We start from the raw sequence: 16,732 nt of genomic DNA on the forward strand, positions 1-16,732 counted from the left end.
TGTAAGTGTTCCTCTGGTTTTACATCCTTGTCAGTACCTGGTGGTATTGGTTTCATGGAACATTTTAGTGACCATGTAGCAATTGATCTTATGTATGAACAGTGGTTTATGTAACCCAATCACTATTATATATAGGTTATCATCTTTTACTATTTTAAATTAAACAACACTATGATGAACATAATTCTAGCCAAATCTTTGTACTTATCCTTATTTCCTCAAACCAAATTCCTGGAAATAAAATTGTTATATCAAAGATTAAAAAGAAAAAAAATAAAAAATAAAATAAAACAGAATTCAAGACTAGAAATTTTTTTTTAATTAGAGAGCTATTATACTGGGTGCCTGGGTGGCTCAGTTGATTAAGCATCTGACTCTGGATTTCGGCTCAGGTAATGATCTCACAGTTCATGAGTTCAAGTCCCACAAGGGCCCTGCACTGGTAGTAAGGAGCCTGCTTCTGATTCTCTCTCTCTCTCTCTCTCTGCCCCTTCTCAGTTTTCTCTCTCAAAATAAATAAATAAACAAAAAAAGAGAGAGAGAGAGAGAGAGAGCTGTAATACCCAAAAGTTTAGCAACTTCTTTACCCTAGAAAACAGAAAAAGGGGCGCCTGGGTGGCTCAGTTAAGCATCCAACTCTTGATTTCAGCTCGGGTCACGATCTTAGTTTTCTGCACCTCAGGCTCTGCACTAACAATGCACAGCCTACTTGGGATTCTCTTTCTCCCTCTCTCTCTGTTTCTCCCCCACCTTGTGCTGTCTCTCAAAATAAATAAATAAACTTAAAAAAAAAAAGACAGAAAAAAGAGCATGAAGTACTTCTTGTGACAATTTTTATTCCTATGCCTGAGGACTTGCTCATCTGAGTGCACTTTAACATACTACTTGAGGGTACAATCCTCCCTGGTGATTCTACAAAACTACAATGAACAATGGAATCAAGTCATTTTGTAAGACTACAGTTGCCAAATTGTGATACTAGATATAGCACATGTATTTCAAAGACTAAGACCCACTAAATGTAAACTACTTTTCCTTGAAACAGCTCATTATTCCTCTCTCATTTAGGCAAAAACTGCTTTAGAGATAAGCTATTGGTAAATATCCTGGATCATTTTGAGAAACTCTCAAAAGGGTTTCATGGCCAAAGTCAATTATTTTATCACCTCCAACCATGATTTCAAGCTATTCAAATCAAAGTAATAAAGCAAGAGGGAGATGAAATCCCCTGTGACTAAGTCCCCTCACCTACTGCCCTCACTAATCTCCTCAAAACTAAAATCTAACCCAAATCCCCCACACCCTGCACAAAATTCCTCAATTGTCTACCTGAAATCCTGGCCTCCAAATTTTTTAAATGTTTACTTATTTTTGAGAGAAAGAGAGGGAGAGAGAGTATCCTAAGCAGGCTCCACACTGTCAACACAGAGCCCAATTCGGGGCTTGAACCGACAAAAAAGTGAGACTGTGACCTGAGCCAACATCAAGAGTCAGACGCTTAACCAAATGAACCATCCAGGTGCCCCTGGACTCCAAATTTTTTGATCAGGAAAAAAATTATGGATCCACTCCTCATTTTTATATTGTATGCATATTACTAGAGTAGTAAAAAATATACAAGTATGTTATATGCATAATCCTCATATAGAAAAATAACTTTTAAGATTAAAAAATATACAAAAACATAAATTTTACTACTACTGCCACACACACACACACACACACACACACACAACTTTAATAGGTCATCTTGCCCATCCAAAGTGCAAGGATCTCATAACTCAACCAAAAATCAAACCGATTAAAAAATGGGCAGAAGACCTGAATAGCCATTTTTCTAAAGAAGGCATATTGATGGCCAACAGACATGAAAAGACGTCAGGTAGCATCGCTCTAATCAGTGAAATGTAAATAAAAACCACAATGAGATATCATCTCACACTTGTCAAAATGGTAAGTTATCAAAAAGAAGTAACAAGTGTTGTCAAGTGTTTAGAGAAAAGGGAACCCTCTTGCACTGCTGGTAGGAAAGTAAAGTGGCACAATCAATATGGGAAACAGCACGGAGGTTCCTCAAAAAATTAAAAACAGAAATACCATACAATCCAGTAATCTCACTTATGAGAAAATAAAAACATTATTCCCCAAAAATGCATGTACTCCAATGCTTACTGCAGCACTATACACAGTACCAAGATATGGAAGCAACCTAACTGCACATTTATGAATGGATGGATAAAAATATGCGGTATATATAATGAAATATTACTCAGCCATGAAAAAGATGATATTGCCATTTGCAACAACATGGATGGACCTAGAAGATATTAAACTAAGTGATTTAAGTCAGAGAAAAAGACAAGTACCACACAATTCGCGGCACCTGGGTGGTTCAGTCAGTTGAGCGTCTGACTTCAGCTCAGGCCATGATCTCCCGTTTGTGAGTTCAGGCCCCGCCGAGTTGGGCTCTGTGCTGACAGCTCAGAACCTGGAGCCTGCTTCAGATTCTGTGTCTCCCTCTCTCTCTCTGCCCCTCCCCCATTCACACTCTGTCTTTCTTCCTCTCAAAAATAAACATTACAAAAAAAATTTTTTTTAAGTACCACACAATTTCACTTGCATGTGGAATTTAAAAACAAGCAAACAAACAAAAGCCAGAAACAGGCTCATAAATACATAGAATAAACTAGTAGTTGCCAGAGGGTAGTAAGGTGGGGAGATGAGCAAAATCGTTTAATGAAATTAAGAGGCACAAAATTCCAGTTATAAAGTCAGAGATGACAAGTACACAACAGGGAATACAATCAATAATAATGTAATAACTTTTTGGTGACAGAGGGTAACTATACTTACTGCTGCGAGCAGTTCATAATGTATATAAATGTCAAATCACTATATTGAACACCTGGAACTAATACAGGATTATATGTCAGCCATACTTACATTAAAAAAAAAAAAAAAAAAGCGCCAGTACCTCACTTCTGAGACCAAGTGACCTATAGCACTGTTTCTCTAACATCATCTCAGAGAGGGAGTGGCTTGCTCAATATACATAGCGCAAAGCCACAACCCCAATCCAGCATCCTTGAGAGCATGGTCTGGGCCTCTGTATGTTTAATAAACTCTTCCGGTGATTATAACGCATGGAAAGATTTAAGAACCTCTGGCATACAAGTTAAACCCTAAACTCCACTGCATAACCTACATACAAGTACTTCAACTACCAGTAAAATCTCCCTTCCTGCCACTCTTCCACCTCACTCTACTATCCAGCAATACTTAAATTTACTTGAAGTTCATAGTCCATACCTCTCAGGCTTTGCACATATCATTTTCTGTGCTTAGAGTCCTAACAATACCATAACCAACTACCACCTTGTTCACCAAACTTCTGTTCTTTGAGTCCAACTCCCATTTCCTCTCAAACCCTGCCTGATTTTCTGAAGCAGACAGTTCTCCTTTGCTCCTAGTGTACCCTTTTTAGCAACTGTCCCATAGAATTTAAAAGTATATCTCTTCAATAGAGAGGATGAATGAAGGTAGGAAGCCTGTCATTTCATCTTTGTAACACTAAAGGCCTCACCCAAAGACTGACACAGAATGTAGTTTTTCAAATATATGTTGCATAAAGACATAAACAATACTGTCTATTCAAAATTAGCAAGAAGGAACATCTCCTTAAGTGATTAAAAACTAAGAAAACATCAAAAATGGCTGTCATATCTATTTTCCACAATAACAACCACCAAAGATAACCAAATCAAGAAGGGAAACCAACTATTACTTATGGAGTATCTAAAGCACTTTACAAGTTATTTCTCATACCTAGAATAATGCTATGAAGCAGACACTATTACCCTTTTACATATATAAAAGTTGAAAGCACTGTGAGCCTCAAGTCACTCAGCTACTAACTTCAAAATTTGTAAACCATAATGCTAAAATACGCTGCTGGATCTAACTGCACTTTCTAATGAAAGTTACTTAAGTCTTAACAAACCAGAACATTAAAATGAGCACTACTGGGGGTGCCTGGCTGGCTCAGTCAGTAGAGCATGTGACTCCTGATCTCGGGGTTGCAAGTTCGAGCCCCACACTGGGAGCAGAGATTACTTTAAAAATAAAATAAGATTAAAAAATAGGGGCACCTGGGTGGCTCAGTCAGTTAAGCGTCCAACTCTTGACTTCCACTCAGGTCATGATCTCACAGTTTGTCAGTTCAAGCCCAGGGTCAGGCTCTGCAGTGACAGCACAAAGGCTACTTGGGATTTTCTGTCTCCTTCTGTCCCTTCCCTGCTTGTGCATGAACACAGTCTCATAAATAATTTATTTTAAATAAAAATAAAACAAGCACTATTAAAAAGGCAAAAGACTACTTTCACATTTACTTGGAAAGCCACCACAATTCTGATTCAAAAAGCCAAGGAGACCACAAGGTACCTGGAGTTAGTCTCAAAGATTAGGTGAAAAAACTTCCCCAAAGGATAACCTCTTGAGCTATCTGTAAGTGAGAACTAGAGTTCTACATTGTTCAACATCAATGCATGAGAAACAGCAAAGTGTGGTACAGGGATGTCTAATCCTGCTTATGAAAGTATGAGGAAAGGTGGCACTTGAAATGCTTGTCTGATTAAAAGGTAAGCCTGTAATGTACTAGAAGATGGCTCCCAATGGGTTCCCTTTTCCTACATGCATTCCAGTTTCCCTGGTCCACTAATGTAGCATGATTTTCCACTAAATCAAAGTGCCTAACAGTTAAATTAACTCTTCACACTAAGTATCAGCACAAAGAGTGGCCCTTTTTTTAAAACAGCACTACAATTTAAAAGGTGATCGGACGCCTGGGTGGCTCAGTTGGATAAGCGTCCAATGCTGGCTCAGGGCAAGATCTCACAGTTCACAAGTTTAAGCCCCAAGTCGGGTTCTGTGCTGATAGCTCAGAGTCAGGAGCCTGCTTCACATTGTGTCTCCCTCTCTCTCTGCCCCTCCCCCCCTCAAAAATACATATTAAAAAATAAAAGGTGACACAAAATATCTGAGAAAGCATACACGCATAACAGCAACCACATATTCTAGCCAGTTAAATATGTGCACATAATCTCAATTTTGATAACTTTTGACTCAAGACTCCTCCCTTCTAGTAACCTTTAACCTCTTTTCTACTGAAAACATGCACACGTAGCACCTACCAAACTAATGAGCAGGGTTTAAAGAAGACTAGCTTATCGTTTCTTATTGCACATTAACACAAAACTATAACGCTTCATTTTTTTTCATGTACGGGGTATTATAGGCAATTCCACAACGTGTTTTAACAAAATGGGTCCCTTGAAATCAGAACATTTCTTTTTTTGCACAAACTTGTGTAAAAACTGCTCTGGGGGGTGGGGGGGGGGGAATAAAACTACCACATGAACAAAAAAAAAAACACTTAATAAACTTATTTTTTATGTGTCTTCCTCACTAGATTGTAAAATTTGAGAGCAAAAGATATGACTTCACCTTTGTTTTCCCAGTTGTAAACACCGAACAAAAGCAGAACTCCAATATCTGAACTGATGCTATCATTTCTGGTGTACTTTCCAGTTCACTATCCAAATGAATCCTCAAATTCAAAATCTTGAGAAAAGCAGACAGATCATCATTCCCTCTCTCAGAAGAAACAAACAAAAAATCTCAGAAAGCTTAAGAAACTGGTTCAAAGTCACTGAACTAATGACTAGAAACCTAAGACTGCTTTTTTGTGTGTGTTTATTTTTGAGAGAGCACAAGCAGGGGAGGGGCAGAGAGAGAAGAGAGAGGGAGAGACAGACACACACACAGAATCCAAAGCAGGCTCCAGGCTCTGAGTTGTCAGCACAGAGCCTGACATCAGGCTCAAACCCACGAGCTGTGACATCATGACCTGAGCCCAAGTCGGACACTTAATAAACGACTGAGTTAACCCAGGTGCCCCTTAAGACTGCTACCTTTTAAGTGGATGCTTTCAGGAAACAATGACCACAATCATCACTGAAAATTTTGTTTAAAATTTCACCAAAATGTATGAAGACATACAGAAAGTAATTTACAAAAAACTTGAGTACTTTGTACCTGCTTTTCATATAAAAATTCTCTCATCTTATCTGATTCGAAATTTGAGTTTCTTGCGGCGTCCCTAGTGGCTTTGTCAGTTGAGTGTCTGACTCTTGATTACAGCTCACATCATGATCCCAGAGTCATGGGATAGAGCCCCGAGTGGGCTCCATGCTGAACACGGAGCTTCCTTGGAATTCCCTCTCTCTCCCTCTGCCCCTTCCCCACTCGAACATGTGCGCATGTGCTCTCTCTCTCTCTCTAAAATAAATTTAAAAATTAAAAAAAAGTAAATAAATAATAAATTTTAGTTTCTTTCCCTTTCCAAGTTTTTTTTTTTTTTTTTTAAAGATTTTACTTTTGGGGTGACTGGGTGGCTCAGTCAATTGAGCGTCTGACTTCTAGTTTCTGCTCAGGTCGTGATCTCACAATTAGTGAGTTCAAGCCCTGTGACAAGGCTCCAAGCTAAGGGCACAGAGCCTGCTTGAGATTATCTCTCTCCTCCCTCTCTCTGCCCCTCCCCTACTCGCTTGCTCTCTCTCTCTCTCAAAAATAAATAAGCTTTAAAAAAATAAAATAACAAATTATTTTTTTAAAGTCATCTCTACACCCAACATGGGGTTCAAACTTACAGTCCCAAGGTGAAGAGTCACATGCTCTACTGAGTCAGCCACGAGCCCCTGCCTTTCCAAATTTTAAATTCACTGTGACTAGTGGTTTTTTTCCAAATGCGGACCACAAAGTTCCTGTCCCACCAACCTCCATCCCCCACTTCCTCCCCCAACAATTAAGCAGCTACTATGTAAAACAACGAGTGGTTTTCACACTACTGGACACTGAACCAAAGAAAATGAAAACACTAATTCAAAAATATATGTGCACCCCTATGTTTAGTGCCACATTATTTACAACAGGACAGACCTGAAACAGGACAGATATGAAACAGATCTGAACAGGATCCTGAACATATCTGAACAGATATGAAAACAACTCAAGTATCCCAGGAATGGATAAAGATGTGGTATAAACACACACATACACACACAATGGAGTATTGCTTAGACATTTAAAAAAAAAAATTTACTCAGCCATAAAAAAAAAAGAACATGATCTTGCCATTTGCCACAACATGGATGGACCCACAGGATATTATGCTAAAAGAAATAAGTCAGAGAAAGACAAATACCATATGACTTAACTTACATTCATATAGTTCTAGAATAAACAATAACAGACTCATAATTACAGAGAACTGGCGGCTGTAAGGGGCAACTCTGCCAGGGATGGGCAATATAGGTGAAGGGGATTAAGAGGTATAAACTTCTAGTTATAAAATAAGTCACAGAGATGAAAAATAAAGCACAGAAAATATATCAATGATATTGTAATAACACTGTGACAAATGGTGACCACACAAGGTGGTGAGCACTGAATAATGTATAGAATTGCTGAGTCACTGTGATATACACCTGAAATTAACATAATATTAAATATCAACTACAACACTAAAAACAAATTTTTTTAGTTGTTTTCAGTTTTTACTTTTTTCTCCAAATGTATGGAACAGCAGCTTGATAAACAAAAGCAAAAATAAATACTTTAAGAACAAGTAAAAAGCTCAACATTTTGTTTTTCTATTCCTAAAAAGGGCAATAATAAACTCAACAGACATCTCTCTGAAAATTGTTTAAAAATCAAAGACATAAGAATTATCATACATCATATACATTAGGAAAAGAAAACATACTAGAGCTAGCTAATAACCTGACAGAAAAGACTGAAGTATTTCCCTCTAGCATAATCCAGTAAATTTCATTAAGTTATCTAATCAACCCAGTGCATTTTCCTCAAGCTAAGACTTTTTACACATTCTGGTTCATCCACCTAAAATATTCTCCCCCCCCTTCATCCTACTCATCTTCAGCTCTCACTCAACTCCCATTCTTGGAGGGGCTTTCTCCAACCCACTCATCTAATGATCTCTCCCTGTGAAATTGTCTCAAGACATATCATTCCTTGGCTCCAAAGCATTCATCACAAGTTTTATTATACACTCCTTTCTGTGTTTAATGTCTATTTCTCCCAAGAGAGTATAAGCTCCTTCAAGCCTACTGGTAGGTTGTTTTTTTAAAAAAACAGCTTTATTAAGGTATAATTTACATACCATAGAATTCACTCTTTTCAAGTATACAATGATGTCTATCTAATAAATTTACCAAGTTATGCAACCATCACCAAGTGATTGCTCATTAACTCTGGCATTTAGAAGATAAATATCTGTGAAAGAATAAATCAATCTGATAATGAGTTACTCTTGTAATCCCATTACTACTAGTATGTATTCAACAGTACCACATGATTTGGTGGTAAATTTACCTTTTTACATTCCATTTCAAATATCCTTTAGTCATGTCTTCTATAAGGCTCTCAAACTGAACCTACTCACCTATTAGCCTACTGTCTGACTTGGGGAACAGTGACTTATACAGGTCAAGTTTATGTGTACATACTACAATTCCTTTTCCCTGTCAACTAATACTCTCCTCTGCCCCTAGCCATTTTAATAAAGCACTTAACAAAATAAAGGGAAGTTTAGGAGAAGTAATCTTACTCAGTGGGGAAGACGGCATTTATTTAATGGATATACTTTTGTAATATCAAAGTGATGGGAAAAAGTTCTTGCTACTGACATACAACTGGTTGAGTTCTAAATATATCTTACTAGACATGTAGCCAGAGGCAAGGGAAACAAAAGCAAAACTGAACTATTGGGACTTCAAGATAAAAAGCTTCTGCACAGGGAAGAAAACAATCAACAAAACTAAAGGGCAGCCTATGGACCGGAAAAAGATATTTGCAAATGACATAGCTGATAAAGGGTTAATACCCAAAATCTATAAGAACTTATCAAAACTCAACACCCAAAAAATAAATAACGCAGTTAAGAAACATGAACAGACAAGAACAGACATTTTTCCAAAGAAGACATTCAGATTCAGATGGCTGATGGACACATGAAAAAATGCTCAACATCACTCACCATCAGTAAAATAGATAACAAAACTACAATGAGACACCACCTCAAACTTGTCAGAATGGCAAAAAGTAACATAGGAAACAAGAGATCTTGGCAAGGATGGGGAGAAAGGGGAACCCTCTTACACTGTTAATGGAAATGCAAACAGGTGCAGCCACCTTGATAAATGGTATGGAGGTTCCCCAAAAATTAAAAATAGAACTACCCTATGATCCAGCAATTACCCTACAAAGAATACAAAAAGACAGATTCAAGGGGAGCCTGGGTGGCTCAGTAGGTTAAGCATCTGACTTCACCTCAGGTCATGATGTCACAGTTCATGAGCTGGAGCCCCACATCAGGCTCTCTACTGTCAGTGCACAGCCCGCTTTGGATTCTTGGTCTCCTCTCTCTGCCCCTCCCCTACTTGCTCACATGTGCTCTCTAAAATAAACATCAAAAATAAAATAGATCAAAAGGGGTACATGCACCTCAATGTTTACAGCAGCATTATCAACAATGGCTAAACTATGGCAAGAACCCTAATGTCCATCAACTGATGAATGGTAAAGAAGATGTGGCATACACATACGATGGAATACTACTCAGTCATCAAAAAGAATGAAATCTTGGGGCGCCTGGGTGGCTCAGTCGGTTGGGCGGCTGACTTCGGCTCGGGTCATGATCTCGCAGTCCGTGAGTTCGAACCCCGCGTCGGGCCTGTGCTGACGGCTCGGAGCCTGGAGCCTGTTTCGGATTCTGTGTCTCCCTCTCTCTGACCCTCCCCCGTTCATGCTTTGTCTCTCTCTGTCTCAAAAATAAATAAACGTTAAAAAAAAAAAAAAAAAATGAAATCTTGCCATTTGCAATGACGTTGATGGAGCTAGAGTGTATTAGGCTAAGCAAAATAAATCAAAGAACGACAAATACCATGATTTCACTCATATATGGAATTTAAAGAAACAAAACAAATAAACTTATGGGAAGGGGAAAAAGGAGAGAGAACAAACAGGATTGATGGAGGTGGTTGGGGGATGGGCTAAATGGAGGATGGCTACTATGGAGGGCACTTCTTATGATGAGCACTGGTTGCTATATGTAAGTGATGAATCACTAAATTCTACTCCAGAAACCAAAATCACACTATACATTAACTACCTAATATTTAAATAAAAATTTGAAAATAAAAAATATAGTGATCTAACATATAAATGAAAATATTTTTCAGATATAATCAGTCCCTCTGCTGTTTATCCATGTATAAAACAGAAATTTCCGGGGTGCCTAGGTGGCTCAGTCAGTCGAATGTCCGACTCTTGATTTCAGCTCAGGTCATGATCCCAGGGTTGTGGGACCGAACCGTGTCGGGTTCCACACTGAGCATGGAGCCTGCTTAAGATTTTCTCTCTCCTTCTGCCTCTTCCTGGAGATGGCACACTCTCTCTCGCTCTCAAATTAATATATATATATATATATATATATATATATATGTATATATATATATATATATATATACATGTATATATATATATATATATACATATATATATATATATATATTTTTTTTTTTTTTTTTCCCCCCAGGGCACCTGAGTGGATCAGTCAGTTAAGCATCTGGATTTTGGCTCAGGTCATGACCTCACCGTTCAGTGTCAGGCTCTGTGTTAACAGTGTGGAGCCTGCTTGGGACTCTCTCTCTCCCTCTGCCCCTCCCCTGCTCACGCTGTCTCAAAAGAAAAATAAATAAAAAATAAAAGTAAAAACAAATAAACAAAACAAAAAAATCCAAAAATGACCACAGGATGTGAAGACATTTATCTAAAGAAGATACATAAATGAAAAGATGCTTAACATCTTTATCTCTTAAGAAAATAAAAATCAAAAACACAGCTCACAACACAAAACACAAAAACACAGCTCAAAAACACAGTGAAATATCAGCTCACTCCTATTAAGAGGGCAATTATCAAACAAACAAACAAACAAACAGGAAAGTAACAACTACTGGAGAGGATGTGGAGAAAACTTAACTGTTGTACATGGCTAACAGGAATGAAAAATGGTGCAGCAGCCCTGGAAAAGTTTGTATGTTTCTCCAAAAAGTTAAACATAGAATTACCACATAACCCAGCAAGTCCACTGCTAGGTACCTACCCAAAAGAATCAAAAGCAGGGACTCAAACAAACACTTGTACACCAATATTCACAGTAGCATTATTCACAAAAGTTAATACAAGTATTAAAAAAGAGACAACAGGGGGTGCCTGGCTAGCTCAGTCAGTAGAACATAGGACTCTTGATCTTGAGATCGTGAGTTCAAGCCTCACATTGGGCATGGAGCCTACGCAAAAAAAAAAAAAAAAAAGATAACAGGTCCAAAATTGAGTCACCTGGGCTAAGCCTACATCACCAAACCAAGAGATAGTATCTACTTACCTACCTAACTGCTTCCCCAAGAATGTAATCTTAACTAGTCGGTCTGGAATTTCCTGGTCAGCGCTAGTGAGGTAATGTGCCTGATAGACTCAGGCTGCCTACCAAAGTATGGTGAACTGCCTGAAACAACCCACTCTTTGCTAGAACTTCCTTGTCCTGCCTCCTTTGGCTTTAAAAGCCTTCCATTTTGCACAGCTCCTCAGAGCTCCTCTCAGTCTGCTAGATGGGATGCTGCCTGATTCATGAATAGTTGAATAAAACCTATAAGACTGTTAAAATTTACTCAATTGAATTTTGTTTTTTTTTTAACAGGTAGAAACAATCCAAATGTCCATCGACAAATAAATAAAATGTTCTATACACATACAATGGAATTCAGCCTTAAAAAGGAAGTAAATTCTGATACAAGCTATAACACAGATGAAACTTGAAAACATGCTACATAAAATAAGCCAAACACAAAAGGACAAATGCTATGTGATTTCACCTACATGAGCTACCTAGAACAGGCAAACTTACAGAAACAGAATATAGAATAAAGGTTACCAAGGGCTGGGCAGGGGAGAAAATGGGGAATTACTGTCTACAGACTTGCTATTGGGGATAATAAAAAAAAGTTCTCAAAATACATAGCGGTAATGGTGGCACAACATTGTAAATATACTTAATGCCATAAGTTGTACACTTAAAAAATGGTTAAAATCATAAATTGTTATGTATATTTACAATTTTCCCCAAAGTATAGCTAAAGTAATTTATACTATTATATTCCCCAATATTAAAGTTAGTGTAAAATGAAGAGGAAGCCATGCAGATGGAGGTTATCCATAAGTGATAATAAAAGAAGCTGTCATTGTACTGGTGAGGGAAAATTGACAAGTCATAATGCATTCATTTCAGTCATTTTCTGTCCTAAAAACAATCACATTCTAATAAAAAACACACTATAAAATTTACTTAGTGAAGAATTTTGTGACACTGTGATATGCCTTTCTTCACCTAAGGATTTAAGCACACTGTGTCAAAAATCCCTACCTGGTGACACAACTGGAGAAAACACTGCCCTAATTTTAAAGGCAGCACAGATTAATAAAGAAGGGGCTCGTAATGGACATACAAATAGTGACCATTCAATTTCATCAACAAGTAATTAATAAATGCACAGTACCTGTGAGAAACCCAGGCCAACAAGTACCGCTACTATACTTGCAAAAAGCAAAATTGAAGACCTAGCCTTACATTAACCCAGAAAGTCATTAATTCAAACTACCATTTAATGTCTGCCTTTAAAGGTAAGTGCATTTCAGTCATTTAATGTCCACAGTGTACATTATTGTGGATCGGGTTATCATTTTTAGATTATCAGCTCCTTGAAAGGAAGGTAAACGCCCAACTTGAGGTACTACTCTCAAAGATTAGAAGGCACAATGCGGAACCTAATGAAATTCTGCAACGGCCGTTCTAAAAGTCAGTTTGATTTTTAATTGATTACAAATAAAAGTTTACAAATTTCTCAAGTGTGCCAATAGATTCAATTTCCCATATAACCTTATCTCGGAAACCAGTCGCCCCATATGAAACTTAACGCTGTACCCCCTCTGGTCTGCATATTCAGAGTGCATTCTAGACAAGTCCCCAGTGTACCAACAGCCCAATTTTGGCTATATTCTCTGAGCGATTTAAGGAAGTCAGCAACCACTCATCTCACGTGATCTTAAAAAGGGGGGGGTAGTTTAGCCCAGATTAAACCACACTTTTTTTTCTTTGCATTGACTTCACAGAACAGCATCAAGGAAGTGGCAGGGAAGTGGCGCAGTCTGGTGCACAGGGGAGGCTAGCAAACGCGTAGGTTGCTGTGCCTTGGAGTTTGGGGGAGCTAGGCGGTAGGAAGGCACACCCGCTCACGCGCATTGCAGCGACTGAAAAATCGAAGACTGCCACACCCCCCCACCCCCCCGCAAGCAGCCCGGGCAAGGCTTCATCTCTTCAAGCTCGAGCAGAAAGGGGGCCCGCTCTACGTACTAGCCCATCTTCAGGGCACCTCTCCCAGGCTGGGCACCCCAACAAGCAACGCCCTTGAGCACTGCGCGGGTGGTACTATGCGCTGGGGGGCGCAGGGGGGGGGAGGGCCGCGGCCCTGGGCGACCCGCGCATGCGCAGATAATGGTACCCGTCCGTTCACCTACCGTTGGAACCGCGACGCCCCGTTCCCCGGCCGCGGCCGCTTCTCCAGGACCTGCGGCGACGGCAATAGAGCGAGAACTGAGTCCCCGGGTGGCTCCGCGGCCGGCGAGCCTCCTCCTGTGGCGGCCGCTGGCGGGACGCTGAAGCGACGGCTGTGGCGCGGGGCCAGCCCGGTAAGCGACCCCCGGATGCCCCCGGCGGTGGCGGCGGCGAAGACGTGGAAGAGGGGGCAGGAGCGGTGACTGAAGCAGTGGCTGAGGCGCAGACCCTCCCTAACGGCGAGCGGGAGGAGAGCGGAGGGCGGAGGGCGGGCGGGGGACGGACCGGACGTGACGTGCGTGGGAGGGGGCGGGGCGGGCCCGCTTACAGAGGCCGGGCGAGCGAGCCTCGATTGGGGGTTCCCCAAAGCTCCCGGCCTCAGCCCGGGAGTCTGCGTGCTCTGGAGTTAACCTCCTCCCGCCCCAAACTTGGGCCCCTGAGTTAGGGTGCGAGAAGCCGGGCGCGGGCCTGAGGGAGGTATTTGGGGTCCTCAGTTTGGGGAGGTTGGAAAGAAGATAGAAGAAAAAACTGGAAGACCGACGTTTCTCCTGGCCTCTGCTGAGGGGGCCGTGCCTTCCTGCAGAAGACTAGAAAAACCCAGGTGCCCTTATCCAGGTGAGGAGCACGGAGACCTTAACAGAAAACCGCCAAGCAGGCCGAAGCAGTGACTCAACGTTCCCATTCCCAGCTTTGGGGGTCAGATCCGGAACCCTGCCCGCCCTCCACCCTTCCTCTTCACTTAAGGACATGCCCTAGACTCCAGAGAGAACATATATGCCTCTGGTGCTAAACCATCGGGGAATATGAAAGTTAATAGGCTACATGTTCACAGAGAGCTTGCTACACTAAACCAGTTTCAAAGGCAGAGCTGCAAGGAGGCATAAAGAATGAGGCGCCCTCTGAGTCTAGGGAGTCGGTACTTCTTGCATAGCCACCCAGACCGACCCTGCAGCTCCCACGAGCTCACAAAGGTGTGAATATTCAGCCAATCTCTTCTTTGCTTTAGTGTGTTAAATAAAGGCTTTGGCATCTTCCATTGAGTAAAACGCAATGTTCTGCTTTTGTACCCCTGGATGGCGGGTAAAGCCACACCTGCAAAAAGAAGTCTGGTTGTCTGTAAAAATACAAATGACCACAATTCGGTTGTCTCCTGCTTGCCTGAGGTGCAAGTTAGTAACCCAGAAAATGTAAAACAAGAACCCTCATAGAACTTGCAACAATTTTTTTTTTAAAAAGCAAAAAAAGTCACCGTGTGAGATGATCTGTAAATGTGTTACAGAGGCCAGAGTAGCTCCCAGATTTCATCAGTGAAATAAGTCATCTGTACCTTCAGTGTCACATGCCTAGTTGATGCTGTCATAAAGGAAGGATGGGGTCCATAAAGAATCTAGAACCAGCAGAATCTGAATAAGAATGTATTGTGGGCTTCCACTCTGTCCAGGAGAGAGGCTACTGATTCTAATGACCAGGATCAATACCTATTATCAGGACAGGTAAAAATTTAATTCAAATTCAATCCCTCACTCAGTAAATACCCACTGAATGCTTACTGTGTTCTAGTCTTTCAATACTTATAGCAAATAAGATCTCTGCCTTTATTAGAGTTTATATACTAGCAAAGTTAAATTCTGGATATCCCTTAAGAACATGCAAAGACCCATACTCTGAATTAGTCTTCCCATCACTTAAGGGGTCTTAAGTAAATAAACCCGCTGAGAAACAATTGTCCAAGACAATGGACATGACTGGTACTAGTTAAACTAGTTGTATATACTCTTTCTCAATTAATAAATTCACCTGAGGGTTGTAAATCAGCTTCTGTTCACTGGGTTGAGTTATAAAGTTGTTTTATCTGAATTAATTTCGCAGAGCCTAATTAGGCTTAAATGAAGTGAAATGTAAGTTTCTGAATCTTGCCAAACTGAGGACCAGATAGGCCCCAGTTCCACAGCAGCCCAATCAAGATGCAGCCTATGCATTCATGGGGTGACTGGGTAGCTCAGTCGGTTAAGCGGCCAGCATGGGCTCAAGTCATGATCTTGCAGTCCTCGGATTTGAGCCCTGCATCAGGCTCTGTGCTGACAGCTCAGAGCCTGGAGCCTGCCTCAGGTTCTCTGTCCGCCCTCCATCTCTCTCAAAAATAAATAAACATTAAAAAAAAAAAAAAAAAAGATGCAGCCTATGCATTCAGCCTTGCATCTTTCTTTGAACATCTTAAATGGAAGCTTTACCTGTGGTTACATCCTTGAAGAACGGGGGCAACATGATTGCTTCTAAAGCTTAATCGTAAGCAAGTAAAATAGAGTAAATCATTAGAGTAAAAACCTTCTTGTACCTGTCCTGCCTATGCAACACAGGCTCTTGTTGACATAACTGACTGTAATAGGGACATTGCTCTTCAGTATGAAACCCAAGACTGTAGGCTCCCAGAGGACAGAGATTGCCTTGAACCCACTCCCAAAGTATGGGCTCCCCAAAACACAAATTAATTTGATGACCATTTTCCCCTGTAAAACTCAAAAACATGTCTTTGGAAGATATCTTTTCCAGATCCTACTTTATAACATGTAACCAGTGTTATATGTGACCAGTATGAATCTATGCAAGATCAGGAGTATCATTTAAAAAAAAACAAAACAAGGGGTGCCTGGGTGACTCAGTTGGTTAAGCATCAACTTTGGCAAAGGTCCTGATCTCACAGTTTGTGAGTTCGAGCCCCAAGTCGGGCTCTGTGCTGACAGCTCAGAGCCTGGAGCCTGCTTCAGATTCTGTGTCTCCCTTTCTCTCTGCCCCTCCCCTGCTCACACTCTGTCTCTCTCTGTCAAAAATAAATAAACATAAAAAAAACACACACACAAAAAAAAAAACAAACAAGGGGCACCTGACTGGCTCAGTCAGTTAAGCATCTGACTTGGGCTCAGGTCATGATCTCGTGGTTTGTGGGTTCAAGCCCCGGGTTGGGCTCTGTGCTGACAGCTTGGA

The 16,732-nt window shown here is 40.5% G+C and overlaps 1 protein-coding gene across 11 annotated transcripts in view; it reads right to left on the reverse strand.

Annotated features, from left to right (window-relative positions):
* FAM13B (family with sequence similarity 13 member B) overlaps window positions 1–16,004 on the reverse strand; it is a 90,292-nt gene extending 74,288 nt beyond the window's left edge. For 8 of the 11 annotated variants that reach the window (XM_042984537.1, XM_042984478.1, XM_042984542.1 and 5 more), the window contains exon 1: window positions 13,714–13,800. The gene's annotated coding sequence lies outside the window, so the exon portion shown is untranslated. Of the gene's footprint in view, window positions 1–4,148; window positions 4,170–13,713; window positions 13,801–14,999; window positions 15,088–15,981 lie in introns of those variants that run through there. The other 3 variants (XM_042984499.1, XM_042984488.1, XM_042984494.1) reach the window with 3 other exon arrangements.
* Between the last annotated feature and the right edge of the window lie 728 nt (window positions 16,005–16,732).

This window comes from Panthera tigris, chromosome A1, assembly GCF_018350195.1.
Source record: "Panthera tigris isolate Pti1 chromosome A1, P.tigris_Pti1_mat1.1, whole genome shotgun sequence".
Taxonomy (NCBI): Eukaryota; Metazoa; Chordata; class Mammalia; order Carnivora; family Felidae; genus Panthera; species Panthera tigris.